At 53.6% G+C, this 27,749-nt stretch overlaps 2 long non-coding RNA genes and 1 pseudogene across 4 annotated transcripts; all 3 read left to right on the forward strand.

Moving 5' to 3' along the window:
- The first annotated feature begins 3,510 nt into the window (after positions 1-3,510).
- Positions 3,511-7,598, forward strand: LOC138065627 (uncharacterized). Of its 2 annotated transcripts, none has more exons than XR_011138729.1 (3): positions 3,511-4,132; positions 4,530-4,608; positions 5,491-7,598. It is a non-coding gene; the product is annotated as an uncharacterized lncRNA (long non-coding RNA). The 2 variants fall into 2 exon arrangements; XR_011138728.1 differs by having other exon boundaries at positions 3,511-4,128.
- An 8,045-nt stretch (positions 7,599-15,643) lies between these two features.
- LOC138065628 (G-protein coupled receptor 83-like) lies at positions 15,644-16,933 on the forward strand (annotated as a pseudogene).
- A 4,265-nt stretch (positions 16,934-21,198) lies between these two features.
- Positions 21,199-23,301, forward strand: LOC138065630 (uncharacterized). 2 transcript variants are annotated; one of them, XR_011138731.1, is made up of 3 exons: positions 21,199-21,758; positions 22,156-22,234; positions 23,117-23,301. It is a non-coding gene; the product is annotated as an uncharacterized lncRNA (long non-coding RNA). The 2 variants fall into 2 exon arrangements; XR_011138730.1 differs by having other exon boundaries at positions 21,199-21,754.
- The last annotated feature ends 4,448 nt before the right edge of the window (positions 23,302-27,749 follow it).

Consider the following 27,749-nt stretch of genomic DNA (forward strand, 5'->3'; position numbering starts at 1 on the left):
AAAGAGAGGTGCAGGAGTGTTGGAAAAGGCCCCTTCCAGCAGCGTGGGAAGTTAGCCCGTCCCTTCCAAAATCTTTCCTGTGAACATTATCCTCTCATGTTTCCCCTCGCCTCTTCCTTCCTTGTAATCATGCAGCTCTGACTTAATTTCAGAGTCCCTCGTAACCCTGCAGCCATCCTCGCCACTTTTGAACCCTTTTAACTTCTCTCTTGGGTACGTCAGTGTTTCCCCAAGGGAAGGGAAAAGGTGCGTGTCCATATATGTGCAAGGGCTGAAGCAACAACATAGCGGCTGCGTTTGGGTCCATCTGTCCAAAGAAAAACTGTCCGTGCTTACATGCAGTTTACAGGAGCAAGTGCTCACTCGGTGGCAGTAAAGGGGAGGGCTGAGAGAGCTGAAGAGAAAGCTCTCTCTCAGAGAGGGAGGGAGTGTATGACAGGGGCAGGCAGCAGGATGGGGATTGGGACACAGAGACAGGACACATGGAAAAGTGGTGACACGAGGAAAGGAGATATCTGGAGCCTATGCTGTCATCGTCCCACCTTACCCTTGTCACAGAGGTTGTGAATTTTGAGCCTAACCACGGTGATGATGGCATACTTGTTGTTTTGTACTTATTAATAAAAACCTTGAATTAACAACAACAGAGTTTTACTCGTAATGTGATCTTCTACTGTGATCCTTCAGAGCATTTTCGCTCCTGTGAAGGAACATGCGGTGCTCATGGCGCCAGCCAGATGAGCACTCCAGTGGGGTCTCTCATGTCGGCATCACCTGCTGGCTGCGAAGGGCTGAGTGAGCTCACGCCTCGGTCACTCCCACTCAGAAAACTAATGCAAGGAATTTCCAAAATACGACTCTGCTGCTCTCAAGTCCATCACAGCGGTGAGGAATAGATCTTCCTTTGCATTCTGGATGCATCTCTCTGTGCTTTAAGTCCTTTCTTTGTTTCTGCTTCCGTTTCTTCCTTCCTTCCTTTCTTTCCCTTCCAGTACACGTGGTGCAGTTGCTCTCAAGCATGTGCCCATGTGACGCCTAGAAGAGCTTCTGGGACGGGAGTCTCGTATTTAGCTTTGTGTGGGACTAAGGGATTCTGGTGTGGACTCAGGTAGGATGTTCTTTCTGAAGCTGAAGGGAGCCTTTTGCCATCTAAGGGAATATGCTCTGTCTTTGGGTGCAGTTATCATCCTCTGAGTAAGCACATATGGAGAATCTTGCCAGAACGCCAATACACAAAACCCTCGGAGGTCCAGGCACCCACGTGCTTGCTCCAGCTAGCTCGGAGCAGGGCTCCCGCAGGCATAACCCTGGATCCTGTCCCCCAGCGCTGACCGCAGAAAACCTCTCTCCTCCCAGTTCCGCCCCATGCCCCACCGGATCCAGGCAGAGAGGAAGAATGACAAGTCCAGTGAAGTGCAGGCGACCAGAGAGATGGACCTGCTACAAAGAGAAGAGGAGGTGCATCGGACGGAGTTCCTGAATGCTCTCATCGAGGACTGAGCTGAAGGGGCCCAGTACAAGGCAGAGTTTTAGAGCAAGCAGGACACAACAAGGCAGGAGAAGGACAAGCTCACGGTGAAAGCAGTTGAAGCGGTGCCCTTGCCAGCTGATTTGTTTCCCTGCCTGTATTTCACACGCTGTGCTGTAATGTACCTAATGCGCTACAGGGAAACGTCTGAGGAGCGTTTGCTAATTATGTATTCTTCATTTGCTTCCTGTCTGACTGGGGATTCTGGAGGAAGAGTTTGCGTCCAGCAGCGCTGCTGAAATCAGTGGGGGCTGTGCTTTGAGCCCAGGCAGCGCAGTATACAGCTATTGCAACAACATAACACCCTAGGCAATTTAAAGTGGGCATCCGGACTTTGTGGGGATGTTTGCATCCTACCTCAGCTGGGCTGCTGATCAGAGGCATTCCTTTAAAATGTAAATAAGGTTATTTACACCGCCTTCAGATGCCATCTTGGTGCATGCGAAAAGCTGGTCGGAGTGACGAGGGAATGCGGCGGTATGTGCACGGGGCAGAGATCATCTTCTTCCATTTTGCCTTCTGTGTGTATATTTGTCTGCTTGGTGGAGCTTGACTTCTTGTTCCTTACATATTGTGCAGGGATGTGCAACCATCAGAGCGGTGGTTGAGTAATTCGCCTTGGAAAGACAGATTAGCAAGAAGGACAGTCTGTGAGAGGACTTTGGTGTGAAAAGGGACTGGTTACTCTGCAGCACCGTCAGCATCATGCTGTCGGGAGGCTTTTCTTTTCCCTACAGGGATATAATGCATCAGGGCTCAGTGGGAGACATTACGGAAAGGGAAGATCATTTTGTTTCGTTTGACTTTCGAAGCAAGCGGATTCTCCCCACTCCCACTCTCATACTCACAGCTTCACAAGCATCAAGACTGGCTTGGCCAGCATCACTGGTGTGTGATGCAGAGGTCAAGGGATGCTGGCTGCTGAGGCATTACGCCCCTCAGGTTCCTCTTGATTGACAACAAGGAATTCGTTTTTGGACGGACCTGTAATATTCTCTAGGAGACAACAATTATTAAGTTATCTTCTCCCTCAGAATCTTGCTCCTGCTTCCATTAATCTTAGGCAAAGGCACTGCCTGCTGTGGCCTCATTTGGAGCATCCTCATAGCTACAGACCGTCTTCCTGTTGCGGTAAAGGAAGGGGAATGGTATGTGCAACGTACTGGAACTCTGTTGCTCTCCTGTTGTCATACCACAGGTCTTCTGCTGCCGTGGCATCTAGGTTGAGGTCTTATCAAAGCACTGGTCAAAGCGCTCTGCCCTGATGTAAAGAGTGTGTTAGCCTGTGTTTAGCAGTTTGACTGCTGTCTGTCATGTCTGTCATGTCTACTTTTTAACGGCTGCCACCGTTCTGCATCGAGTAGAGCTTATTAAGTCGCCTTCTTCTTCTTCCTGAAGCAACTGGGTACAGTATGCAGGAAGATGTTGCCCACTGCCCGTTCCAGGTCGATGTTCCTGGCACATTTATTTTACCTCCTGTGGCACTAGGGTATAGCTATTCTTTTTCTTTGACAGATACTGCAAAATTAACATGCAAAAGCCTCAGCCAGTGACCTAAAATACTGCCTAGACATCATCGGGCTTACCCAGTGCATCACTGTGTCCATTAAATGTGAGACGTACAGGACAATCAATTCCATTCCTAGTCTCTCTTCATCCAACCCAAAGTTTCTGTGGGTTTGGTAGTCAGACGGGCAAGCACTTGCTAATGCCTGCGGAGGTCAGATCCTTGGAGCCGCCAGGTTCTCGGAAGGGCTTAATTTCTCTTTTATCGGCCAAGGACCTTGGCTTGTCTTGCTTTGTGTGTGGGGGGGGGGGGGGGTTTGTGTGCGTGCACGTGTGCGTGGGTGTGCGTTTTCAGTCCTCTACAGAAGACATGCCTGCTCAGCAGGTTTTGGTGTGACAAGATCTACATGACATTGTTTGCATGTTGTCACACGAGCCCCTTAAAAATACTGCCTTTGTTTTACTCTCGCCTTTAGGTCGTTGCAACCACAGCCCTCCTGGAATTCATCTAAGTCTTACTCAGAGGTGAGAAGCATCTGGCAGGAGTACAGCTGCAGAGCTGCCTTCTGCTACCTTGTGATCTGGAAACAAGTAGCTGGTCAAAACTTCAGCGTAAACCAGCCCAAGTTCCCAAGCTGCTGGTTGCAGCAGCAAGGGTCTGCACGTTCGTTCTTTGTTGTTGGGGTTTTTTTGGTTTTGGTAGTGGGTCTCTCAGAAAAATACAAAGACCGCGTTGTACTTGTGAAGAGTCCGTAGTCTAAGACGTGCAGAGCTATAGGCCTGCGTGCTCCTTTGGGGATTTGCAAGGTCGAGAGCCACACTTCTGCTGGAGCTGCACACTGTACAGTTCCAGCCTGGAGCCCCCTCAAGTGTGTGCTACAGCTAAGTAGGTATTCAATTTGGGTCCCCTTCTCCCCTCCCCCAGGAAAGGCACTCTCCTCAAACTTTATGTGCTGTATCTCTGGGAGAATGAAAAATTTGGTCTACAAACTTTATAAAAGGCCTGCCTCTTTTCTGTTTTTTCAGGATGTTAGAGATGAGGACTCCGACGTAGAAGGAATTCCAGTTGTTCCTTCTTCCAGAGGAAATCACAGGTTGGTACGTGTCTTTTGTTCAGAAGTCTGCCATGACTGCGTTACTTCTGATTGCGAAGCAGTAGAATCTGGGGCTGGGGGTCACTCTTTGGACAAACAGATTTTCAAAAAATTCGGAGCAGTGTTTAGAGAACTTAGAGGACCTTTGGTTACCTACTGATGTGCATGATCTCCATGTGACAGGAAGCTGATGTGTTGACTGAGAGAAGCTAGGGCAGAGTTTCACACTTCATCAGTATGTGTAAAACTGGCTCCCTCTGCACACTGCGATTTCCATTCATTCTTAAGCTCTGTACTGATGGAGCAGATCGGAGTTAAAGCTGCTGGAATGTCTCATATTTGAGAACTGCACTTGGTAACTTTTTCTCCCCCTCCCTTCTCCTCTTTGTGTACGTTGCAAGGTTGCCCACTACATCTTCACTTAGTAAAAGGGCTTCACAAAGCCAAGCATCTCGAGGAGTTGAATTCGACTCAGAGGAGGTAGGGGATACAGTGGTCTTCTCTCTGTCTAGTTCTTGTCCGTGTCTTTCGTTTACTGTTTTACAGCTGCTTGAAGAAAGCACCTCAGAATAAACTGGTGTGGTCTTTTTACTAACAGCACTACATTAGGGCAAGCAATTTTTAATAAAAACAGGTGCAGGATTGTCACACATACGTAAGGCTAGAAGGGACCTCAAGCAGATAGCCAATCTGTTTTTTCCCCTCACTTCTGGATGTCTCGTTGTCGTTCCTGAGAAGTGTGGAACAGGGGAGGCTACTGCATGCTATGGGCAGTCTGTCCGCGTGCTTGGCTATGTCCTTTGACTTATTTCCTGGGCTCTTAATCGCTCCAAATCGTGTGAATCCTTTAGAAAACCAACACACCAAACAAACCCCTGTGCCCTCAACAATTCAGCTGCCTGTTCTTCCCGTATGTATGGGAACTGCCGGGAAGAGTTTACTCTGCAATCAGTAAACGGGTAGCATGTCCTTTATTCCCAGCTTTACACTGACTACAATACAGGCTCTGCTGTAAGCACTCTGCTGCCTGTTGTCATGGACTCTGCGGTTGTCCTGTGTGGCCGGGATCCCGGCCTTAGGGATGTCAGACGTTGGCAGATTATGTGAAATGTTTCTTCCTTCTGCCCACTCTACTGTCTGTTGGTACCTGAAATACAAAGCTGCATGTCTTCCTGAATGTACAAAAACAGTACCTTGATTCTTGCATTTCTTATTACCTCATGAGGTGTAGATGAATATGACTTCATCTGAAGTATGTTCTGCCCCTAATGACAACATTTTGCTAATCTAAAGAGGAGCTCCCTCTCTGTGGCTCGGAATGCATGACGGTTTGAGTAATGCATATCTATTTGCAAATTGCAGGAGGAATTTGACCCCTTCAAGAGCACTGCAGCATCAAGAAGAACTAAATGATTTCAGGCTCGCTAGATCAGAGAGGCCACTGAAGGAAATGGAGAGCAGTATACGAAGCCTACTCTGTACGATGCTTTTCTGTAAACGATGGTTTGCCTTAAATCTCCACTTCTGTGGCATGGCTTAATTTGGTGGCACTGCATTCAGTACGATGTGTGTGTCGCGTTACTCGATGCAGAGAGTGTCTAACATTTTACAAGCTTTTTGAAGAAGTACTGCCTGAAACTGCTAATTCTGTGTGAAGCTTCCAAAAGCCTTTCAGATGCTTTTTCAGATGGGAATGTAAACAACAGAGTCATATCTTTTATAGAAAAGGTCATTCTTTTGGGACTTGAGTTTTCCGGAGGAGTAAATTCAGGGTAGGATGCAGGTATGGAAAAGGACATGGATTTGGCCAGAACAACGAACTTTGTACTTGTTTGCAATTTTGGTACCGTTACAGTTCAAAACTCTAAAGAGTAGCAATTTGACCCAAAGATACCGTACTGCCCAGAGTGTTCAGGGTTAGCACTGGAAAATGTGGTGGTACTTCCAGCTTCCCGGGAGAACTACACCCATGACTTCTGCTCCGTAAGCCCTAGACTTCAGGCTGAATTGCATTATCAGCTTCCTACCCTTCTAAATAAGATGCAGGGGCTGGAACCCTGCAACTGTGCAAGGAATGCTGCTTGAAGAACTAAGGAGTTGAGCCAGGAAAGGGCAAGACGTTGCCTCCTACTTTCTCTTAGTTGATGGTTTCCAGCTCTCTCTTACCGCGGCCCTCCTGAAGCGTCCTTGCTGTTTTTCCAAATACTTCTCCACACGAGACTTTCAACACGGAATAGTGTGTTGACAGCGAGGAAACAACTGCTATTGGACCTGCTAGAAGAGCTAGACCTGCTGCTTCTTTGCCTTTTCTCTCCCCCGCCGCCTCAAAACAAAGAAGTGCCAAGATGTCAATTGCCAAGATGGAGCTTTTCCAGGAAGAAGCCAGAAGAATTTATCAGCTAAGCCCCCAGCACGTCAGAGACGCACTAAACACAGCGAGGAGCAGCAGCCATGCTTTTGCGTTGTTTTGCCTTCTCCCCCAAAGGTAGGCGGTTGCCCGTCGTGTTGCTGTCTGTGGCTCTCGCTGAATGTGACTGTTGCTACTTGGTCTGCCAGCATTCTGCCGAAGTGAACTTAAAGGAGGCTCACGCTTCCCGAGGACTTCTGTAGCAATGATCAAGCCTTTGGAATTCCTAGGGTACAACTCAGTTAGCAATTCCCAGAGCAGTATGCTCACTTCAGGTTTTGGGACGCAGTTTGGTACTCTTAATGAAGGTAAACAGTAAGAGCTGTCAAAGCCATTAGAATAATAACCTATGCACTAGACAAGCGGCTGCCTTTTTTGAGCTATCTGTGTTAAAGAAACAGTGCGTGTCACTTGTATGGACTGCATTGAATCAAAGGGAATAAGATTTTAATGTGCTTTGCTTCTTTATGTTGCTACTCAAATTACACCTATTTTGTTAGAGAGACTGGAGACAAATAGCTAATTCACTGCTTCATTAAGATCTTAAGGGGAGTCTGTCTTCTAAGGCTGCAGGCACATGCTGGGCAAAGACCTTTAGCAAAGGTGTCAGAAAGGAGTCATTTCAAAGTCTGTTTGGTTTGGTTTACCTTCTTCACAAGGATGTTGTTGGTTTTCTCCGTTAACTGTCAAATTCATAGACGGTACGTTTTTCTGTTAAACTGCAGCCGTTGTCAAATAGCCTGACAGAAGATAAAGACAGGATCTTTACTTTCAGAGGGGAAAGTGGTGTGCGTAGAAAGATATTTCTTCTAATGATCAACGTGCTTGTACAAGGACAAGACACTGTTTCTCCCTCACAGCACGCTGTTGTAAAAAGGATGCTTCTCGTTCGTGTAACTTGCAAGCCACCTTCCGAAGGAACCTCTTGGAGCCTCGAGACACTGTTAGGCAGAGCGCTGCACAGGGCAACGAAGATGTGCTCAGAGCAGGGAGCTCTGAGGGACGTGAGGTCTAGGGAGAAGGTGAGGAGAGGCCACGGGGAGCCCAAGGCAGGGTCAGGTGCCCTTCCCAGCACTGCTGCAGGGCTTTGCTGTGCAGAGGCCATCAGGGAGCAGCTGAGGCAGGAAGACTTGCGCTCAGCAAGCCTGCGGGGCCTGGGCAAGGAGAGAGTACCTTGCCGCCCTGGCAGACCAGCTCCCCAGCCATCTGCCATGGGCTGCGCTACGGCAATGCATTCAGCTTTGCTCCGAGAGAGCCTCCCGCGTGTTCCCACCATCGGCGCTTGGGCGCGTGTCCCTGGCATATTTGCATATCAAAGCCAGTTGGGTGGTTCTGGAGTTTCCCAGCAGCCTTTGCTCCCTCACGCCTCAGCGCTGCCGCTCACGGGTCACAGTGGCCTTGATCACGTTGCCAGGAGCTGCTGGTGTGGTGCTGCACTCCTTGGGCAACCGAGGAGGTGGGAGGTGGTGAGAGGGCCTGCTCTGCGGTTGCACCTTGGGACCTGGAGCAGCACTTTCACCACTTGTGTTTTCCCTTTGGCATCGCCGACTCAGAGCCTGTGGGCTCTGAGTCATCGTCGTCGCAGCCATGCTGCGTAAGGACGGGAGGACAAACAACCCCCCCAAGAGAGTCCGATTCCAGCTCCCCGAGAGGCACTGGCGCGAGGAGCTGGACTGCGAGAGCCGCGAGGCTGCTGCGGCGCTTTCGGGCGCAGCAGCTCCCTCGTCCTCTTCTGCGCTGCTCTGGGGGGAGCCCAGCCAGCCTGACGAGCACGGCCTGCCCCGCGCGTGGCCAGCTCGGAAGGCAAGGAAGACCTGGCTGAGGGGCCTGTCTTCTCGTCTCTGGCAGCTGGGCAGATGCTCTGCGGGTAAGAAAGTCCTCAGAGCCAGCAGCTCTCCACATGCCGCTGGGGATCCCTCCCTTGGCAGAGCAGGGCAGCCCAGCGGGGAGAGATGGCTGAGGGGCGCTCGGCCTGCCCCAGCCTCCTCGAGCAACATCCTAAGGGCAGGCAGGTGGCTTCCCCAGGAGGTACGCTGCCTGCCTTGAGTCAAGGCCCCTCCGAGGGGCTTCTTGGAGCAGGGAGCCCAGGCAGGGATGGAGGGCCCCTGCCCACAGCAGCCCTGAGACCCTCAGTGCTCCTGCCGGGGCAGCCAGGCACCGGCGCTCATACCTGGGGGTTTTGCACTCCTTCCGTTGCCAGCCAGCCAGTCTTGCTCCAGCAAGAAGAAAGGCAAGAAGGCCCAGAAGCCCATGGAGACCCTTGCTGCCATGTAAGCCATTTCTGTCCAGCTCTCTCCTACAGATCGTTCCCCCTGTTCCTCAGTGGACCCCAGCATGCCCTCGGGCTGGCCAGCCAGCCAGCCGGCACACACATCCTCCCCGCATGGCCCTGCCCAAAGCACACGCGCTGCACTGGACCCCCATCCAGGCGAGGCACATCACAGCCTGCTCGAGCTCTCCTCGAGCTGCCTCTCCTGGCCCTCCTCAGGGCTGAGCCTCAGCTCAGCTCTCCTCCTCCACCCGCACTGCCCACAAGGCCAGGAGAAGCTGGCCTGAGCCCCCCGGCAGTCGGGAGTGCGAGGCAAACTGTGGTGGCCCCAGGGCTGTGCCCGGCACACCAGCCGGCTGCACTTTGGAGGAGGCCTGAGTCTGTCATCTGCACCCTTCTGCTCACTGCCTTGCCCTTCCCGTCGCTGCAGCGTGCCCACGGGCCTTGTGGACGAGCAAGGGGAGAGCAGCACCAGTGCCTCCGGCCCAGTCAGCGGCCAACACCTGGTGAGTGAGGGCAGCCCCCGTCACACAGGTCTCAGCTGGCCCCTGCGGCGACACCCGTGCCCGCCTTGGCAAGCGGCAGAGCCCCCAAGCCCAGGGCACAGGGTCCCCGCTCCCCTCCCGGCCCGGCCCGGCTGCACCCAGCCTTGGCCTGCTGCCTGCTCGCCCTCCTGCCGTTGGCCAGCAGAGGAGAAAGGCAGCAGGCAGCTCAGTCCCAAAGGCAGAGAGCGCCTGGGCAGCAGTTGGGAGGAGCAGCTGTGGAAAGGCTGCCTTCCATGCACGTCCCAAACGCCTCCTGTTGGAGCAGGGGCTGCGCCCGGGAAGCTGCAAGCACCGCCGCAACAGCCCCAGCAGCCCTGGCTTGCCATCTGGCTCTGCCTGCCAGAGCCCCCAGCCTCCCTCGAGATCCATCGCCTCCACACCTTCTCTCCTTCCTCTCTGAGCCCTTGTCTTTCCCGCCCTTGTCCACAAAGGCCGAGGAGAGCCTCGACGCAGGGGTGCCCACAAAGGCCGAGGAGAGCCTCGACGCAGGGGTGCCCAGCCCTGAGGAAAGGGGCATGCCTTGTGGGGAAGACACCGGCGAGACGGGTAAGCCCCGAGTTGCCTGGGTGCCCATGCAACAAGGCTGGCACGACATGGGCATGCAGGGGTGCTGGGCTGAGCCAAGCAGCTGGCAGCAAAGGGCATCCCTTCCTGGACAACCTGGACATAGCCGTGAGAAGGCCTTGGGAGGTAGCGTGGGTGTGGGGTGCCCAGGATGCCTTGGGGAAGCGGTTTCCTGCAGCAGGGTTGACAGAGGTGACAAAAGATGCCCAGGAGAAGAGCCCCAACAGACATGACCCAGGCTGCTGCTGGCAGCGGGCAGTGCCTGCAGGGCGCCAGCACCCGCTGATCCCAGGAGGGATCTGGGGCCTGCTGGGGCAGATGCGCAAGCAGGGATCTGGGGGCTGCCTGCAAGGCAGGCCATGGGCAGACGGGTCAGGAACGGGAAGCCCTGCTGGGACTCAGCAAGGCCATCCTGCCCTGCTGCTGCTGCTGCTGTTTTCCTGGCTCCTCTGGTGCTTTGGGAAACTCCACGGCATTTGCAGCGCGTAGGGGAGGCAACGGCTGTGCTTGGCAGGAGCACCGTTCAGTTGGGCTCTCCTCTCCTCCCATCTTCCTCCTCGCCCCCCTGTCACAGAGCAACCCCCTGCAGCAGAAGGCTGTGCCTCGGAGCCAAGCTGCGACGAGGACATAGAGGCGGCCGTCCGATACATCTGCAAATACGTCAAGGACCTGGCCGCCTACATGGACCAAGCCATCGCCCTGGGTAGGCCGCCAGGGCTGGAGGGTGAGGTCTGGTGCACAGCGGGACTGGGCTCCCGCTGACGGCCGCAGAGCCAAGCGTGAAGGGAAGGCAGGGTCTTTTGTTGGAAGGGAAGAGCTTTCCGACCTCACTGTGCATGTGGAGAGGGAACAGAGGGTTGGCGGGTGCCCCCTGGCCTGAGCCCCAGGCTGGCAGCCCGCCTGGGCAGTTGACACCAGGCTCTCTGGCTCACCTGGTGCGCAGGACGCGGGACAAAGGCCTTTCTGCCCGCGGCTTTGTCCTTGCCTGCGTGGGGGTGGAAGAGCTCCCCACCGAGGCAAGGAGGGCTGTCCACCGAGGCAAGGAGGGCTGGCAAGAGCAGGCCTGAACGTCTGTGCCTGCTCTTGCTGTCCTTGGGGGTTTTGTCAGAGGGCGCCCCATCAGCAGGCCCAAACCCTTGTGGGCTGCGGTGTCTCTTTTCACCTTGGGCTTTTTCCTTCCAGAAATGGAGCTCGCCAAAGGCCTTCAAGCCTTGGCGAGCGTCTTCAAGAAGACCAGCTCTGCAGAGGTAGGCTGGTGCAGATGCGCAGCTCCCAGAGCTCACCCCACAAACCCCGGTGCCCTGCTCCCTGGGCTCCCACTCCAGCTGCCCGGCAGCGGGCTTGGCCCTGCCAGCTTCTGCAGGCCTCCCGTCTCCCTCCCAGCAGGCTCTTTGCCGCCTGCGCCTGCCAGCTCCCAGCCCAGGCCGGCGCTTTGCTGCTTGCACGCGTGCAAGGCAAGCACGGCTAAGACACCTAGAAACAACCCCTTCCACATGGCCGTCTTGCTGAGAAGACTCTTTTCCTCACTCTTCCTCCACCTTTGAGAAGGTACTTCCCTGGTCTCGCCATGTCGTCGTCACTCGCAGCAACACGTGTTTTCTCGTTTCACAGGCATCCGTGCCAGCGCTGCAGCACGAGGCAGCCACCGAGGAAGGCCCTCGGCAAGGCAATGAAGAGCAAAAGCTGCGCCTTCAGGTAGCAGAGCCGCCCAACACAGGCTCTTGCCCCTAGTCCCACACAAGGCTGCTCATGCGTGCGCCCCGGCATGCACAGTCCTGAGCCAGACAGTGCAGAGGGCCTCTGCTCAGCAGCAAGGACATGCTGGCCACCTCCCTACTCCCGGCGACCACAGGCAGCTCTTGCCACAGCTGCCTTCTCGTTTGTGCTCGGCCTTGCTAGTGCCTCGGCGCAGCTCCCCTTCCACGCGCACCCGGCCACGCGGGTCTCGGGGCTCTCTGGCCACATGCAGCAGGCAGCCAGGCCTCACGTGCTGCTGTGGGGGCAGAGGGTGGCTCGTGCTGTCATCACCCGGAAGGCAAAGGGCATCTGGTGCCTCTGAAGCTGCAGTGGCTTGCAGGGCAAAATCTGTCTGCGCCCGCTTGTTCTCATTTCCAGCTCCACAGGCCCCGCGGGCTCCGACCGCGACGCCTCGCGGCACGCACCAAGGCAAAGGCAAAGGCAAGCCCCGGCAGCTTCTGGCTCCAGCCACTCTCAGGCTTGGGTTCTTTCTCTCTCCCTCCTTCAGGCACTCGGGCAAACCATCCTCATCGACCAGCAGCTGCTAGAGAGGATGGAGCAGCAGTGGCAGCAGGCCGAAAGGCAGCTGGTAAATAAGCATTCCCCACTCAGGCTGCCTGTGTGCTCCCCGATGCAGCCCCAGCTCGCACAGCCACGTGCACGGCCTTGAGGATGCAGCTCCCCGCTGCTATGCTCGGCCACAGGAGCGGTGCTCTGGCAGCAAAGAGCCTCGGCCAGCTACACCCCCAGCCGGGGGAGGCTCCCGCCAACCAACGTCTCCGAGCTCTTGCTGTCCTCTTCCTCCTTGCTCTTGCCGGGGAAGCCTCAGCTTGGGTCACTTTTTCTCTGGCAGCAAAAGGAAAAGGCCCAGCTGGTGGACCTGCCATGCTGTGAGGAGAACGAGCAGGATGGGCCAGCTGAAGAAGAGCAGCTGGGTGCCCGTTGCACCGCCAGCCCTGAAGGCCTGCGCAGCTGGAGGTCGGAGCTGAGGAGACAGTGAGAGCAGAGCTGCTCCGGGCAGCCGCTGCGCCAGCAGCCTGCTCGGAGCCTGCATACGGAGGCGCTGCCCCCGCCTGGGAAGGGCTGCCTCTCCGTGCCCCAGGGCACGCGCAGCGCTCTCCTGGCGGCCCTGAAGCACCTTCGCTGCCCCCCTTGCTGCCCCGGGATGTCCTTCCTTAGCCCACGCCAGCCTGGGGACGGAGGGGCACTCCTGTCGCTGGCCAAACACTGGTGGCCGCCCCAGGTGCTCTGGAGGGGCTCCCCAGAGCTGCTGGTGGGTGAGCAGCCACCTTGCAAGTGTCGCCTGCCTGGCAGCTGTTGCGGCCCAGGCAGAGCCCAGGGCAAAAGGGCCTCACTTGACATTCCCACCCATGCTCAGCTGGCATGTAGGACAGCCGGCAGAAAGAGTCGGGTCCTTTGTGCTGGAGCTCTTCTGGCAGGCAGGGCTGTCCTGTCCTGGCAGTGCCCGGCGGACATCCCCAACTGATTGCGTTGCACAGTGCTGGCCAGCAGCACAGGGAGCACAGGGGGAGTGGGCAGAGAGCTCGTCCTGCCCTCTGAGCTCTTCTCCTTTCCTTCTCTCCCTTCTCTCAGCTTGCAGAGCAAATGGCAGCTCCTGCAGCCTGCAGCACTGAGGAGATTTCCTGCCAGGCTGACCCAAAAAGCACGCTAAGCTTTCCTCCCCTCCAGACGTGGTGCACACGCACCAGTTTTCCAGACGCAGCCATGGTCTTCCGGTACAGCCTCGTGGAGACAGACCTATTATCCAAGCGTGCCTGAGTCAAAGGTCTACAAGGCAAAGCAGGTTCTGAAACGGCTGGGGCTTTTAAAGCTATTGTTAGCAGGGGCACAAACCTCCAAAATTACCAACTGACTGCAGAAAAGCATTTTTAAAGCAGCCTTTGATCAAGCTGTTAAAGCCATACAGTACTCACCATGTGGTTGCTCATAGTGAATTGAAAGCCTCTACCGTAGAGCGTTTGAACAGGACATTTCCAACCGAGGAGTGGAGATACGGAGAGCAGGAAACACTTTTTGCTGCCCTGAGGGGTTGTGCGAGTTTATCAAGAGCTGGAAGCACAGCTTGCAGCGACCTGTCAGAGCCCGGCCGTGGCCATGAAGCCTTTCAGCTCGGCGAGGGCTTGGGAAACTGCCCATGGCATGTGTTTCGAATGAGAGACTCTGCTCCCCTGTGCTAAAAGGGAGACCACGTCAGGGTGCCTCCAGCAAAAGCGAGAGCTGAGAAAGGTTGTGAGCAGACTTTGACAGAACGACCGGATGACAGGATGACAGAATGGCCGAGGTTGGAAGGGACCTCTGGAGATCATCTAGGCCAACCCCGCTGCTCAAGCAGGGTCATCTAGAACACGTTGCCCAGGATTGCGTCCGGGTGGGTTTTGAATCTCTCCAGGGAAGGAGACTGCAACCTGCGCTTACCTTCACCAGCCTGCGGTGAAGGCCCTCAGCATCCTGTGGTATGTGCTATTTTGGCTCTTGGTCTTCTGCTCTTGATCTGATAGTTCCTCATGCCTTGCCGGAGAAGAAACACACTGCAGGTCTCCTCAGTGCTCAACGCCCAGCGTGCGGCTGCTTGTCGCTGTGCATGTTGGATTCGCTGGTCGGGGCCGTCCCTTCTAGTCCTCCTTTCCTTACAAGCACCTGTTTGTGACTACACCTGTATTTGTACAAAACCTAGAACGTACCACTTAGGATCCAATCTGTATTCCAAGAGGATCCAATCTGTATTCCCTTGGCCAGGAGAAAATCCCTGCCAACAGAAAGCTTTGCCATGCTAGAGGAGTGAGAGGAAAGCTTCCAAATCAGCTGCTTATTCGCTGTCCATCTGTTGCCATAGCCCTGTTGGTCTGCTAGTTAGTAGATGCTGTGCTGTTATGGCCAGGCCGAAGCTTGCCTGCCAGATCTCGACGCCGGAACTTGAATTGGGAATTTCCTTTTGAAGATAGCACCGCTGCCCCACCCAGTGCTGGTGGATAAACAGCGCAGAATTTGCAGCAACTCACTAATGGCTGTGCACAGCATGAAAGGATGCTGAAGGCTGAAGAGAGTGGCTTTGTCTTTCTCCTAGCGAGCAGATGCATTGACCTTGGAGTAGTGCCCTGGGGGAAGGTAGTCGCGCGTGAAATGAACACGTCAGAGTAGAAATGTTGTGCAGCCCGATGGGCAGAGATCCTTGCTCAGAGCTTGTGCAAGACGGGAGCTTGCTGAAGCTGGGTATAAAGGCAGCAAGAAGCAGAGAGAGAAGCACATACTGAGCGCACAGCAGAGCAGCGCTGTGGCCGGGCGTGTGCGTTGCGTCCTGCCTTCCCCAATGGCCTTTGGGCATCGTTTACAGCCAGGAAGAGCGTTAGCGCGCAGGCAAGTGAACGACTGCTCTGCAAGTCTCCTGTTGACTCCGTGTGCTGTACTGCATCGTAAATGCCATGTTTCTGACTCGGAAGAGCAGAGCAGCTTTTCAGAAATGCTTTTTCATTTTGTCTGGCTCCTTAGTTAATGCCTTTGCCACATCGGGAAAGTTACCCCTTAACAGAAGTTTTGAAGAGCCTTTTGCACTCCCAAACTTTTCCAGTGTCTTTTCCTGGGAAGACTACACCCTGGCTGACTGGCAGAGCTTCGTGGGCAGGAGTCGAGACGGAGCCCAACTGCGGAATCTCACAGCCAAAGCCCTGCTCATTGCGGCATACTCCTGTAGCCTCATCTTCTCGCTCTTCGGCAGTGTCCTGGTCTGCCACGTTGCGATCCACAACCAAAGGATGCACTCTGCCACCAGCCTGTTCATCGTGAAGCTGGCCGTAGCTGACATCATGATGACACTTCTCAACACACCTTTTACGCTGGTAAGAGTGGGACAGAGACCCCTGACTATGGACCCATAGCTATGACACATTGGCATAACTGAAGGCTCCGCCTCAGGGTCTTATGACATGAGCCCTCCTCCTCCTCTTTCTCTCATTTGCTCCTGCTGCGGTGCCCTGGCATATGCCCTCTCACCTGCTGTCCCACGCCTTCAATTGCAGTGAGGAAGTTGCGCGGTGCCTCTGTCTCCCAGATTTCCCCGAGCCAGCTGCCCTCTACTGGGAGTATCTAGGCTTAACAACCTTCATTTTGCTCTAGGTCCTGCCGCTTGTCCTCATCTCTGCTGCCTACGTGACAGTGGCCAAGAAACTCGGGCTGCGCCATGTCATGGGGGATGGCACCCCTGAGCAGTACTTTGCCCTTCGCAAAAAGGCGGCGACCACTATCAAGATGCTGATGCTCGGTGCCATCCTCTTTGCGGCCTGCTGGTTTCCCTTAAATTGCTACGTTGTCCTCCTCTCCAGCCAGACCGTGCGCACCAACAGTGCCTGGTACTTCGCCTTTCACTGGTTTGCAATGAGCAGCACCTGCTACAACCCTTTCCTCTATTGCTGGCTCAATGACAGTTTCCGATCAGAGCTGAAGGCTTTGCTCAACGTATGCAGGGAATCTCCTGGCCCTAGAGAACAGAGGCTTCCTTCCACAGCCCCGTCCTACCGACTAGCTTGGCCACAACACGGCAACTTGAAGAACTTACGTGGCCCCCGTGCCCTTCCATCAGCCTCCAGCCTCCAGCCAGCAAAGACAGACATCTCTTCAGTGGAGCCGACAGTCACTGTGAGATAAATAGTGGCCCTGGGAAAAAGTAGAAGCACTGTACCTAGGTGTGGCTAGAGCTAAAACAGTGCGAAGACGGGGAGTCCTGCACTCCTACTAGTGGCAGTGCCAGCACGCCGGATAAAACCAACAAGCCCAGCTCTGGCAGAGGTAACGGGAAGGAGTTACATCTTTGATGCTGGCTGATAATAAAAGGGAAGGAAGCAAACTCTTGGCAGGAAGGAACTCTTCTTATGTTTGTCAAATGGCCTTTGGCTCTCTTTGCAGGACGGGCTTCTCTGCATCTGTGCCCCTAGGTTATCTGCGTGAAAAACAAGAGAACTGGGGCCTGTTCTTTGCACAGAGGTCAAACCTCGGCTTGTGACTACAGCAAGTGTTGGCAATGCTGTATCGCCCAGGATTTTTCTTCCATCTTCTGGCCATGAATACTCAGAAGGCTTGTCTTCAAATAGAGCCAGAGAAAAAGAAAGGACATTCCAAAAGCTGTATCTTGCCTTGCAATGGAAAGAAACTAGTTTCCCTATCCTGTGGCAATGAGTTGGAGCGGCACACGAGGGAGCCCACTTCCACGTTCAACTTGTAGCAGCTAGCGACCAAGTGAGAAAAATCGCCTGGTCTTTCAATGACTGTAGATGAAAAAAAGAGAAAGTGTTCTTTGCAATGTCCTGCAATAAATGCACCTTTGTGAAATCGTGCCAAGGCTTGGCAAGGTTTTCACACACAAAAGGGAATGCAGCAACTGCCATTTCTTGCAGCTAGCCTCTCCTTCCACACCTCTGCATGTCTCACTTCTTCTGTGTCCCCTTGCTTTTTCTGTCACAGGTGCTGCGAGTAGCGTTAAACTCGGTATGCGTCAGTAGCTTGAATTCAGGATCGTGTTACTGCTTCTGTATTAAGCACCCAGGAGCCAGAGCATTTCGTGTGACTGCTGCGCAGGTGCAAAGCTTTCTTCCTACCTGCTTTGACCTTGTAGGCCAAGTCCCAGTCAATCCCTTGCCATTTGCAATATGTCAGCAGGAGGACCCCAACGTGGAGGGCCCGCGATCCACGCTCCCCAAGCTAACGACAGCACAGCCTGACTCTTTTGCAGCGAATTAGTCTTTGGGAACGTGGACTATCTAACAAAACTGTTACCGTGCACTTAGAAGAGAAAAGCAGCGGCGCGATATTTTTAGAGCCGCACTAACCTTGGATGTAGTTTAAACTGCTCTAAATGAAAACAATTCCTTGTTTCAGGTGCTCAAGATGTAGCCCATGTGAGCAATATCAGTTTTAGGTTGATACAGGAAAGCAGGTGAAAGAAGCCGGGACCTAAGCCCATTTCTGCTCCGGAAGAAAGAGAGGTGCAGGAGTGTTGGAAAAGGCCCCTTCCAGCAGCGTGGGAAGTTAGCCCGTCCCTTCCAAAATCTTTCCTGTGAACATTATCCTCTCATGTTTCCCCTCGCCTCTTCCTTCCTTGTAATCATGCAGCTCTGACTTAATTTCAGAGTCCCTCGTAACCCTGCAGCCATCCTCGCCACTTTTGAACCCTTTTAACTTCTCTCTTGGGTACGTCAGTGTTTCCCCAAGGGAAGGGAAAAGGTGCGTGTCCATATATGTGCAAGGGCTGAAGCAACAACATAGCGGCTGCGTTTGGGTCCATCTGTCCAAAGAAAAACTGTCCGTGCTTACATGCAGTTTACAGGAGCAAGTGCTCACTCGGTGGCAGTAAAGGGGAGGGCTGAGAGAGCTGAAGAGAAAGCTCTCTCTCAGAGAGGGAGGGAGTGTATGACAGGGGCAGGCAGCAGGATGGGGATTGGGACACAGAGACAGGACACATGGAAAAGTGGTGACACGAGGAAAGGAGATATCTGGAGCCTATGCTGTCATCGTCCCACCTTACCCTTGTCACAGAGGTTGTGAATTTTGAGCCTAACCACGGTGATGATGGCATACTTGTTGTTTTGTACTTATTAATAAAAACCTTGAATTAACAACAACAGAGTTTTACTCGTAATGTGATCTTCTACTGTGATCCTTCAGAGCATTTTCGCTCCTGTGAAGGAACATGCGGTGCTCATGGCGCCAGCCAGATGAGCACTCCAGTGGGGTCTCTCATGTCGGCATCACCTGCTGGCTGCGAAGGGCTGAGTGAGCTCACGCCTCGGTCACTCCCACTCAGAAAACTAATGCAAGGAATTTCCAAAATACGACTCTGCTGCTCTCAAGTCCATCACAGCAGTGAGGAATAGATCTTCCTTTGCATTCTGGATGCATCTCTCTGTGCTTTAAGTCCTTTCTTTGTTTCTGCTTTCGTTTCTTCCTTCCTTCCTTTCTTTCCCTTCCAGTACACGTGGTGCAGTTGCTCTCAAGCATGTGCCCATGTGACGCCTAGAAGAGCTTCTGGGACGGGAGTCTCGTATTTAGCTTTGTGTGGGACTAAGGGATTCTGGTGTGGACTCAGGTAGGATGTTCTTTCTGAAGCTGAAGGGAGCCTTTTGCCATCTAAGGGAATATGCTCTGTCTTTGGGTGCAGTTATCATCCTCTGAGTAAGCACATATGGAGAATCTTGCCAGAACGCCAATACACAAAACCCTCGGAGGTCCAGGCACCCACGTGCTTGCTCCAGCTAGCTCGGAGCAGGGCTCCCGCAGGCATAACCCTGGATCCTGTCCCCCAGCGCTGACCGCAGAAAACCTCTCTCCTCCCAGTTCCGCCCCATGCCCCACCGGATCCAGGCAGAGAGGAAGAATGACAAGTCCAGTGAAGTGCAGGCGACCAGAGAGATGGACCTGCTACAAAGAGAAGAGGAGGTGCATCGGACGGAGTTCCTGAATGCTCTCATCGAGGACTGAGCTGAAGGGGCCCAGTACAAGGCAGAGTTTTAGAGCAAGCAGGACACGACAAGGCAGGAGAAGGACAAGCTCACGGTGAAAGCAGTTGAAGCGGTGCCCTTGCCAGCTGATTTGTTTCCCTGCCTGTATTTCACACGCTGTGCTGTAATGTACCTAATGCGCTACAGGGAAACGTCTGAGGAGCGTTTGCTAATTATGTATTCTTCATTTGCTTCCTGTCTGACTGGGGATTCTGGAGGAAGAGTTTGCGTCCAGCAGCGCTGCTGAAATCAGTGGGGGCTGTGCTTTGAGCCCAGGCAGCGCAGTATACAGCTATTGCAACAACATAACACCCTAGGCAATTTAAAGTGGGCATCCGGACTTTGTGGGGATGTTTGCATCCTACCTCAGCTGGGCTGCTGATCAGAGGCATTCCTTTAAAATGTAAATAAGGTTATTTACACCGCCTTCAGATGCCATCTTGGTGCATGCGAAAAGCTGGTCGGAGTGACGAGGGAATGCGGCGGTATGTGCACGGGGCAGAGATCATCTTCTTCCATTTTGCCTTCTGTGTGTATATTTGTCTGCTTGGTGGAGCTTGACTTCTTGTTCCTTACATATTGTGCAGGGATGTGCAACCATCAGAGCGGTGGTTGAGTAATTCGCCTTGGAAAGACAGATTAGCAAGAAGGACAGTCTGTGAGAGGACTTTGGTGTGAAAAGGGACTGGTTACTCTGCAGCACCGTCAGCATCATGCTGTCGGGAGGCTTTTCTTTTCCCTACGGGGATATAATGCATCAGGGCTCAGTGGGAGACATTACGGAAAGGGAAGATCATTTTGTTTCGTTTGACTTTCGAAGCAAGCGGATTCTCCCCACTCCCACTCTCATACTCACAGCTTCACAAGCATCAAGACTGGCTTGGCCAGCATCACTGGTGTGTGATGCAGAGGTCAAGGGATGCTGGCTGCTGAGGCATTACGCCCCTCAGGTTCCTCTTGATTGACAACAAGGAATTCGTTTTTGGACGGACCTGTAATATTCTCTAGGAGACAACAATTATTAAGTTATCTTCTCCCTCAGAATCTTGCTCCTGCTTCCATTAATCTTAGGCAAAGGCACTGCCTGCTGTGGCCTCATTTGGAGCATCCTCATAGCTACAGACCGTCTTCCTGTTGCAGTAAAGGAAGGGGAATGGTATGTGCAACGTACTGGAACTCTGTTGCTCTCCTGTTGTCATACCACAGGTCTTCTGCTGTCGTGGCATCTAGGTTGAGGTCTTATCAAAGCACTGGTCAAAGCGCTCTGCCCTGATGTAAAGAGTGTGTTAGCCTGTGTTTAGCAGTTTGACTGCTGTCTGTCATGTCTGTCATGTCTACTTTTTAACGGCTGCCACCGTTCTGCATCGAGTAGAGCTTATTAAGTCGCCTTCTTCTTCTTCCTGAAGCAACTGGGTACAGTATGCAGGAAGATGTTGCCCACTGCCCGTTCCAGGTCGATGTTCCTGGCACATTTATTTTACCTCCTGTGGCACTAGGGTATAGCTATTCCTTTTCTTTGACAGATACTGCAAAATTAACATGCAAAAGCCTCAGCCAGTGACCTAAAATACTGCCTAGACATCATCGGGCTTACCCAGTGCATCACTGTGTCCATTAAATGTGAGACGTACAGGACAATCAATTCCATTCCTAGTCTCTCTTCATCCAACCCAAAGTTTCTGTGGGTTTGGCAGTCAGACGGGCAAGCACTTGCTAATGCCTGCGGAGGTCAGATCCTTGGAGCCGCCAGGTTCTCGGAAGGGCTTAATTTCTCTTTTATCGGCCAAGGACCTTGGCTTGTCTTGCTTTGTGTGTGTGGGGGGGGAGGAGGGGTTTGTGTGCGTGGGTGTGCGTTTTCAGTTCTCTACAGAAGACATGCCTGCTCAGCAGGTTTTGGTGTGACAAGATCTACATGACATTGTTTGCATGTTGTCACACGAGCCCCTTAAAAATACTGCCTTTGTTTTACTCTCGCCTTTAGGTCGTTGCAACCACAGCCCTCCTGGAATTCATCTAAGTCTTACTCAGAGGTGAGAAGCATCTGGCAGGAGTACAGCTGCAGAGCTGCCTTCTGCTACCTTGTGATCTGGAAACAAGTAGCTGGTCAAAACTTCAGCGTAAACCAGCCCAAGTTCCCAAGCTGCTGGTTGCAGCAGCAAGGGTCTGCACGTTCGTTCTTTGTTGTTGGGGTTTTTTTGGTTTTGGTAGTGGGTCTCTCCGAAAAATACAAAGACCGCGTTGTACTTGTGAAGAGTCCGTAGTCTAAGACGTGCAGAGCTATAGGCCTGCGTGCTCCTTTGGGGATTTGCAAGGTCGAGAGCCACACTTCTGCTGGAGCTGCACACTGTACAGTTCCAGCCTGGAGCCCCCTCAAGTGTGTGCTACAGCTAAGTAGGTATTCAATTTGGGTCCCCTTCTCCCCTCCCCCAGGAAAGGCACTCTCCTCAAACTTTATGTGCTGTATCTCTGGGAGAATGAAAAATTTGGTCTACAAACTTTATAAAAGGCCTGCCTCTTTTCTGTTTTTTCAGGATGTTAGAGATGAGGACTCCGACGTAGAAGGAATTCCAGTTGTTCCTTCTTCCAGAGGAAATCACAGGTTGGTACGTGTCTTTTGTTCAGAAGTCTGCCATGACTGCGTTACTTCTGATTGCGAAGCAGTAGAATCTGGGGCTGGGGGTCACTCTTTGGACAAACAGATTTTCAAAAAATTCGGAGCAGTGTTTAGAGAACTTAGAGGACCTTTGGTTACCTACTGATGTGCATGATCTCCATGTGACAGGAAGCTGATGTGTTGACTGAGAGAAGCTAGGGCAGAGTTTCACACTTCATCAGTATGTGTAAAACTGGCTCCCTCTGCACACTGCGATTTCCATTCATTCTTAAGCTCTGTACTGATGGAGCAGATCGGAGTTAAAGCTGCTGGAATGTCTCATATTTGAGAACTGCACTTGGTAACTTTTTCTCCCCCTCCCTTCTCCTCTTTGTGTACGTTGCAAGGTTGCCCACTACATCTTCACTTAGTAAAAGGGCTTCACAAAGCCAAGCATCTCGAGGAGTTGAATTCGACTCAGAGGAGGTAGGGGATACAGTGGTCTTCTCTCTGTCTAGTTCTTGTCCGTGTCTTTCGTTTACTGTTTTACAGCTGCTTGAAGAAAGCACCTCAGAATAAACTGGTGTGGTCTTTTTACTAACAGCACTACATTAGGGCAAGCAATTTTTAATAAAAACAGGTGCAGGATTGTCACACATACGTAAGGCTAGAAGGGACCTCAAGCAGATAGCCAATCTGTTTTTTCCCCTCACTTCTGGATGTCTCGTTGTCGTTCCTGAGAAGTGTGGAACAGGGGAGGCTACTGCATGCTATGGGCAGTCTGTCCGCGTGCTTGGCTATGTCCTTTGACTTATTTCCTGGGCTCTTAATCGCTCCAAATCGTGTGAATCCTTTAGAAAACCAACACACCAAACAAACCCCTGTGCCCTCAACAATTCAGCTGCCTGTTCTTCCCGTATGTATGGGAACTGCCGGGAAGAGTTTACTCTGCAATCAGTAAACGGGTAGCATGTCCTTTATTCCCAGCTTTACACTGACTACAATACAGGCTCTGCTGTAAGCACTCTGCTGCCTGTTGTCATGGACTCTGCGGTTGTCCTGTGTGGCCGGGATCCCGGCCTTAGGGATGTCAGACGTTGGCAGATTATGTGAAATGTTTCTTCCTTCTGCCCACTCTACTGTCTGTTGGTACCTGAAATACAAAGCTGCATGTCTTCCTGAATGTACAAAAACAGTACCTTGATTCTTGCATTTCTTATTACCTCATGAGGTGTAGATGAATATGACTTCATCTGAAGTATGTTCTGCCCCTAATGACAACATTTTGCTAATCTAAAGAGGAGCTCCCTCTCTGTGGCTCGGAATGCATGACGGTTTGAGGAATGCATATCTATTTGCAAATTGCAGGAGGAATTTGACCCCTTCAAGAGCACTGCAGCATCAAGAAGAACTAAATGATTTCAGGCTCGCTAGATCAGAGAGGCCACTGAAGGAAATGGAGAGCAGTATACGAAGCATACTCTGTACGATGCTTTTCTGTAAACGATGGTTTGCCTTAAATCTCCACTTCTGTGGCATGGCTTAATTTGGTGGCACTGCATTCGGTATGATGTGTGTGTCACGTTACTCGATGCAGAGAGTGTCTAACATTTTACAAGCTTTTTGAAGAAGTACTGCCTGAAACTGCTAATTCTGTGTGAAGCTTCCAAAAGCCTTTCAGATGCTTTTTCAGATGGGAATGTAAACAACAGAGTCATATCTTTTATAGAAAAGGTCATTCTTTTGGGACTTGAGTTTTCCGGAGGAGTAAATTCAGGGTAGGATGCAGGTATGGAAAAGGACATGGATTTGGCCAGAACAACGAACTTTGTACTTGTTTGCAATTTTGGTACCGTTACAGTTCAAAACTCTAAAGAGTAGCAATTTGACCCAAAGATACCGTACTGCCCAGAGTGTTCAGGGTTAGCACTGGAAAATGTGGTGGTACTTCCAGCTTCCCGGGAGAACTACACCCATGACTTCTGCTCCGTAAGCCCTAGACTTCAGGCTGAATTGCATTATCAGCTTCCTACCCTTCTAAATAAGATGCAGGGGCTGGAACCCTGCAACTGTGCAAGGAATGCTGCTTGAAGAACTAAGGAGTTGAGCCAGGAAAGGGCAAGACGTTGCCTCCTACTTTCTCTTAGTTGATGGTTTCCAGCTCTCTCTTACCGCGGCCCTCCTGAAGCGTCCTTGCTGTTTTTCCAAATACTTCTCCACACGAGACTTTCAACACGGAATAGTGTGTTGACAGCGAGGAAACAACTGCTATTGGACCTGCTAGAAGAGCTAGACCTGCTGCTTCTTTGCCTTTTCTCTCCCCCGCCACCTCAAAACAAAGAAGTGCCAAGATGTCAAGGCTGCAGCCTGTGGAGCTTTTCCAGGAAGAAGCCAGAAGAATTTATCAGCTAAGCCCCCAGCACGTCAGAGACGCACTAAACACAGCGAGGAGCAGCAGCCATGCTTTTGCGTTGTTTTGCCTTCTCCCCCAAAGGTAGGCGGTTGCCCGTCGTGTTGCTGTCTGTGGCTCTCGCTGAATGTGACTGTTGCTACTTGGTCTGCCAGCATTCTGCCGAAGTGAACTTAAAGGAGGCTCACGCTTCCCGAGGACTTCTGTAGCAATGATCAAGCCTTTGGAATTCCTAGGGTACAACTCAGTTAGCAATTCCCAGAGCAGTATGCTCACTTCAGGTTTTGGGACGCAGTTTGGTACTCTTAATGAAGGTAAACAGTAAGAGCTGTCAAAGCCATTAGAATAATAACCTATGCACTAGACAAGCGGCTGCCTTTTTTGAGCTATCTGTGTTAAAGAAACAGTGCGTGTCACTTGTATGGACTGCATTGAATCAAAGGGATTAAGATTTTAATGTGCTTTGCTTCTTTATGTTGCTACCCAAATTACACCTATTTTGTTAGAGAGACTGGAGACAAATAGCTAATTCACTGCTTCATTAAGATCTTAAGGGGAGTCTGTCTTCTAAGGCTGCAGGCACATGCTGGGCAAAGACCTTTAGCAAAGGTGTCAGAAAGGAGTCATTTCAAAGTCTGTTTGGTTTGGTTTACCTTCTTCACAAGGATGTTGTTGGTTTTCTCCGTTAACTGTCAAATTCATAGACGGTACGCTTTTCTGTTAAACTGCAGCCGTTGTCAAATAGCCTGACAGAAGATAAAGACAGGATCTTTAATTTCAGAGGGGAAAGTGGTGTGCGTAGAAAGATATTTCTTCTAATGATCAACGTGCTTGTACAAGGACAAGACACTGTTTCTCCCTCACAGCACGCTGTTGTAAAAAGGATGCTTCTCGTTCGTGTAACTTGCAAGCCACCTTCCGAAGGAACCTCTTGGAGCCTCGAGGCACTGTTAGGCAGAGCGCTGCACAGGGCAACGAAGATGTGCTCAGAGCAGGGAGCGCTGAGGGACGTGAGGTCTAGGGAGAAGGTGAGGAGAGGCCACGGGGAGCCCAAGGCAGGGTCAGGTGCCCTTCCCAGCACTGCTGCAGGGCTTTGCTGTGCAGAGGCCATCAGGGAGCAGCTGAGGCGGGAAGACTTGCGCTCAGCAAGCCTGCGGGGCCTGGGCAAGGAGAGAGCACCTCGCCGCCCTGGCAGACCAGCTCCCCAGCCATCTGCCGTGGGCTGCGCTACGGCAATGCATTCAGCTTTGCTCCGAGAGAGCCTCCCGCGTGTTCCCACCATCGGCGCTTGGGCACGTGTCCCTGGCATATTTGCATATCAAAGCCAGTTGGGTGGTTCTGGAGTTTCCCAGCAGCCTTTGCTCCCTCACGCCTCAGCGCTGCCGCTCACGGGTCACAGTGGCCTTGATCACGTTGCCAGGAGCTGCTGGTGTGGTGCTGCACTCCTTGGGCAACCGAGGAGGTGGGAGGTGGTGAGAGGGCCTGCTCTGCGGTTGCACCTTGGGACCTGGAGCAGCACTTTCACCACTTGTGTTTTCCCTTTGGCATCGCCGACTCAGAGCCTGTGGGCTCTGAGTCATCGTCGTCGCAGCCATGCTGCGTAAGGACGGGAGGACAAACAACCCCCCCAAGAGAGTCCGATTCCAGCTCCCCGAGAGGCACTGGCGCGAGGAGCTGGACTGCGAGAGCCGCGAGGCTGCTGCGGCGCTTTCGGGCGCAGCAGCTCCCTCGTCCTCTTCTGCGCTGCTCTGGGGGGAGCCCAGCCAGCCTGACGAGCACGGCCTGCCCCGCGCGTGGCCAGCTCGGAAGGCAAGGAAGACCTGGCTGAGGGGCCTGTCTTCTCGTCTCTGGCAGCTGGGCAGATGCTCTGCGGGTAAGAAAGTCCTCAGAGCCAGCAGCTCTCCACATGCCGCTGGGGATCCCTCCCTTGGCAGAGCAGGGCAGCCCAGCGGGGAGAGATGGCTGAGGGGCGCTCGGCCTGCCCCAGCCTCCTCGAGCAACATCCTAAGGGCAGGCAGGTGGCTTCCCCAGGAGGTACGCTGCCTGCCTTGAGTCAAGGCCCCTCCGAGGGGCTTCTTGGAGCAGGGAGCCCAGGCAGGGATGGAGGGCCCCTGCCCACAGCAGCCCTGAGACCCTCAGTGCTCCTGCCGGGGCAGCCAGGCACCGGCGCTCATACCTGGGGGTTTTGCACTCCTTCCGTTGCCAGCCAGCCAGTCTTGCTCCAGCAAGAAGAAAGGCAAGAAGGCCCAGAAGCCCATGGAGACCCTTGCTGCCATGTAAGCCATTTCTGTCCAGCTCTCTCCTACAGATCGTTCCCCCTGTTCCTCAGTGGACCCCAGCATGCCCTCGGGCTGGCCAGCCAGCCAGCCGGCACACACATCCTCCCCGCATGGCCCTGCCCAAAGCACACGCGCTGCACTGGGCCCCCATCCAGGCGAGGCACATCACAGCCTGCTCGAGCTCACCTCGAGCTGCCTCTCCTGGCCCTCCTCAGGGCTGAGCCTCAGCTCAGCTCCCCTCCTCCACCCGCACTGCCCACAAGGCCAGGAGAAGCTGGCCTGAGCCCCCCGGCAGTCGGGAGTGCGAGGCAAACTGTGGTGGCCCCAGGGCTGTGCCCGGCACACCAGCCGGCTGCACTTTGGAGGAGGCCTGAGTCTGTCATCTGCACCCTTCTGCTCACTGCCTTGCCCTTCCCGTCGCTGCAGCGTGCCCACGGGCCTTGTGGACGAGCAAGGGGAGAGCAGCACCAGTGCCTCCGGCCCAGTCAGCGGCCAACACCTGGTGAGTGAGGGCAGCCCCCGTCACACAGGTCTCAGCTGGCCCCTGCGGCGACACCCGTGCCCGCCTTGGCAAGCGGCAGAGCCCCCAAGCCCAGGGCACAGGGTCCCCGCTCCCCTCCCGGCCCGGCCCGGCTGCACCCAGCCTTGGCCTGCTGCCTGCTCGCCCTCCTGCCGTTGGCCAGCAGAGGAGAAAGGCAGCAGGCAGCTCAGTCCCAAAGGCAGAGAGCGCCTGGGCAGCAGTTGGGAGGAGCAGCTGTGGAAAGGCTGCCTTCCATGCACGTCCCAAACGCCTCCTGTTGGAGCAGGGGCTGCGCCCGGGAAGCTGCAAGCACCGCCGCAACAGCCCCAGCAGCCCTGGCTTGCCATCTGGCTCTGCCTGCCAGAGCCCCCAGCCTCCCTCGAGATCCATCGCCTCCACACCTTCTCTCCTTCCTCTCTGAGCCCTTGTCTTTCCCGCCCTTGTCCACAAAGGCCGAGGAGAGCCTCGACGCAGGGGTGCCCACAAAGGCCGAGGAGAGCCTCGACGCAGGGGTGCCCAGCCCTGAGGAAAGGGGCATGCCTTGTGGGGAAGACACCGGCGAGACGGGTAAGCCCCGAGTTGCCTGGGTGCCCATGCAACAAGGCTGGCACGACATGGGCATGCAGGGGTGCTGGGCTGAGCCAAGCAGCTGGCAGCAAAGGGCATCCCTTCCTGGACAACCTGGACATAGCCGTGAGAAGGCCTTGGGAGGTAGCGTGGGTGTGGGGTGCCCAGGATGCCTTGGGGAAGCGGTTTCCTGCAGCAGGGTTGACAGAGGTGACAAAAGATGCC

Source organism: Struthio camelus, chromosome 1 (genome assembly GCF_040807025.1).
Source record: "Struthio camelus isolate bStrCam1 chromosome 1, bStrCam1.hap1, whole genome shotgun sequence".
NCBI lineage: Eukaryota > Metazoa > Chordata > Aves > Struthioniformes > Struthionidae > Struthio > Struthio camelus.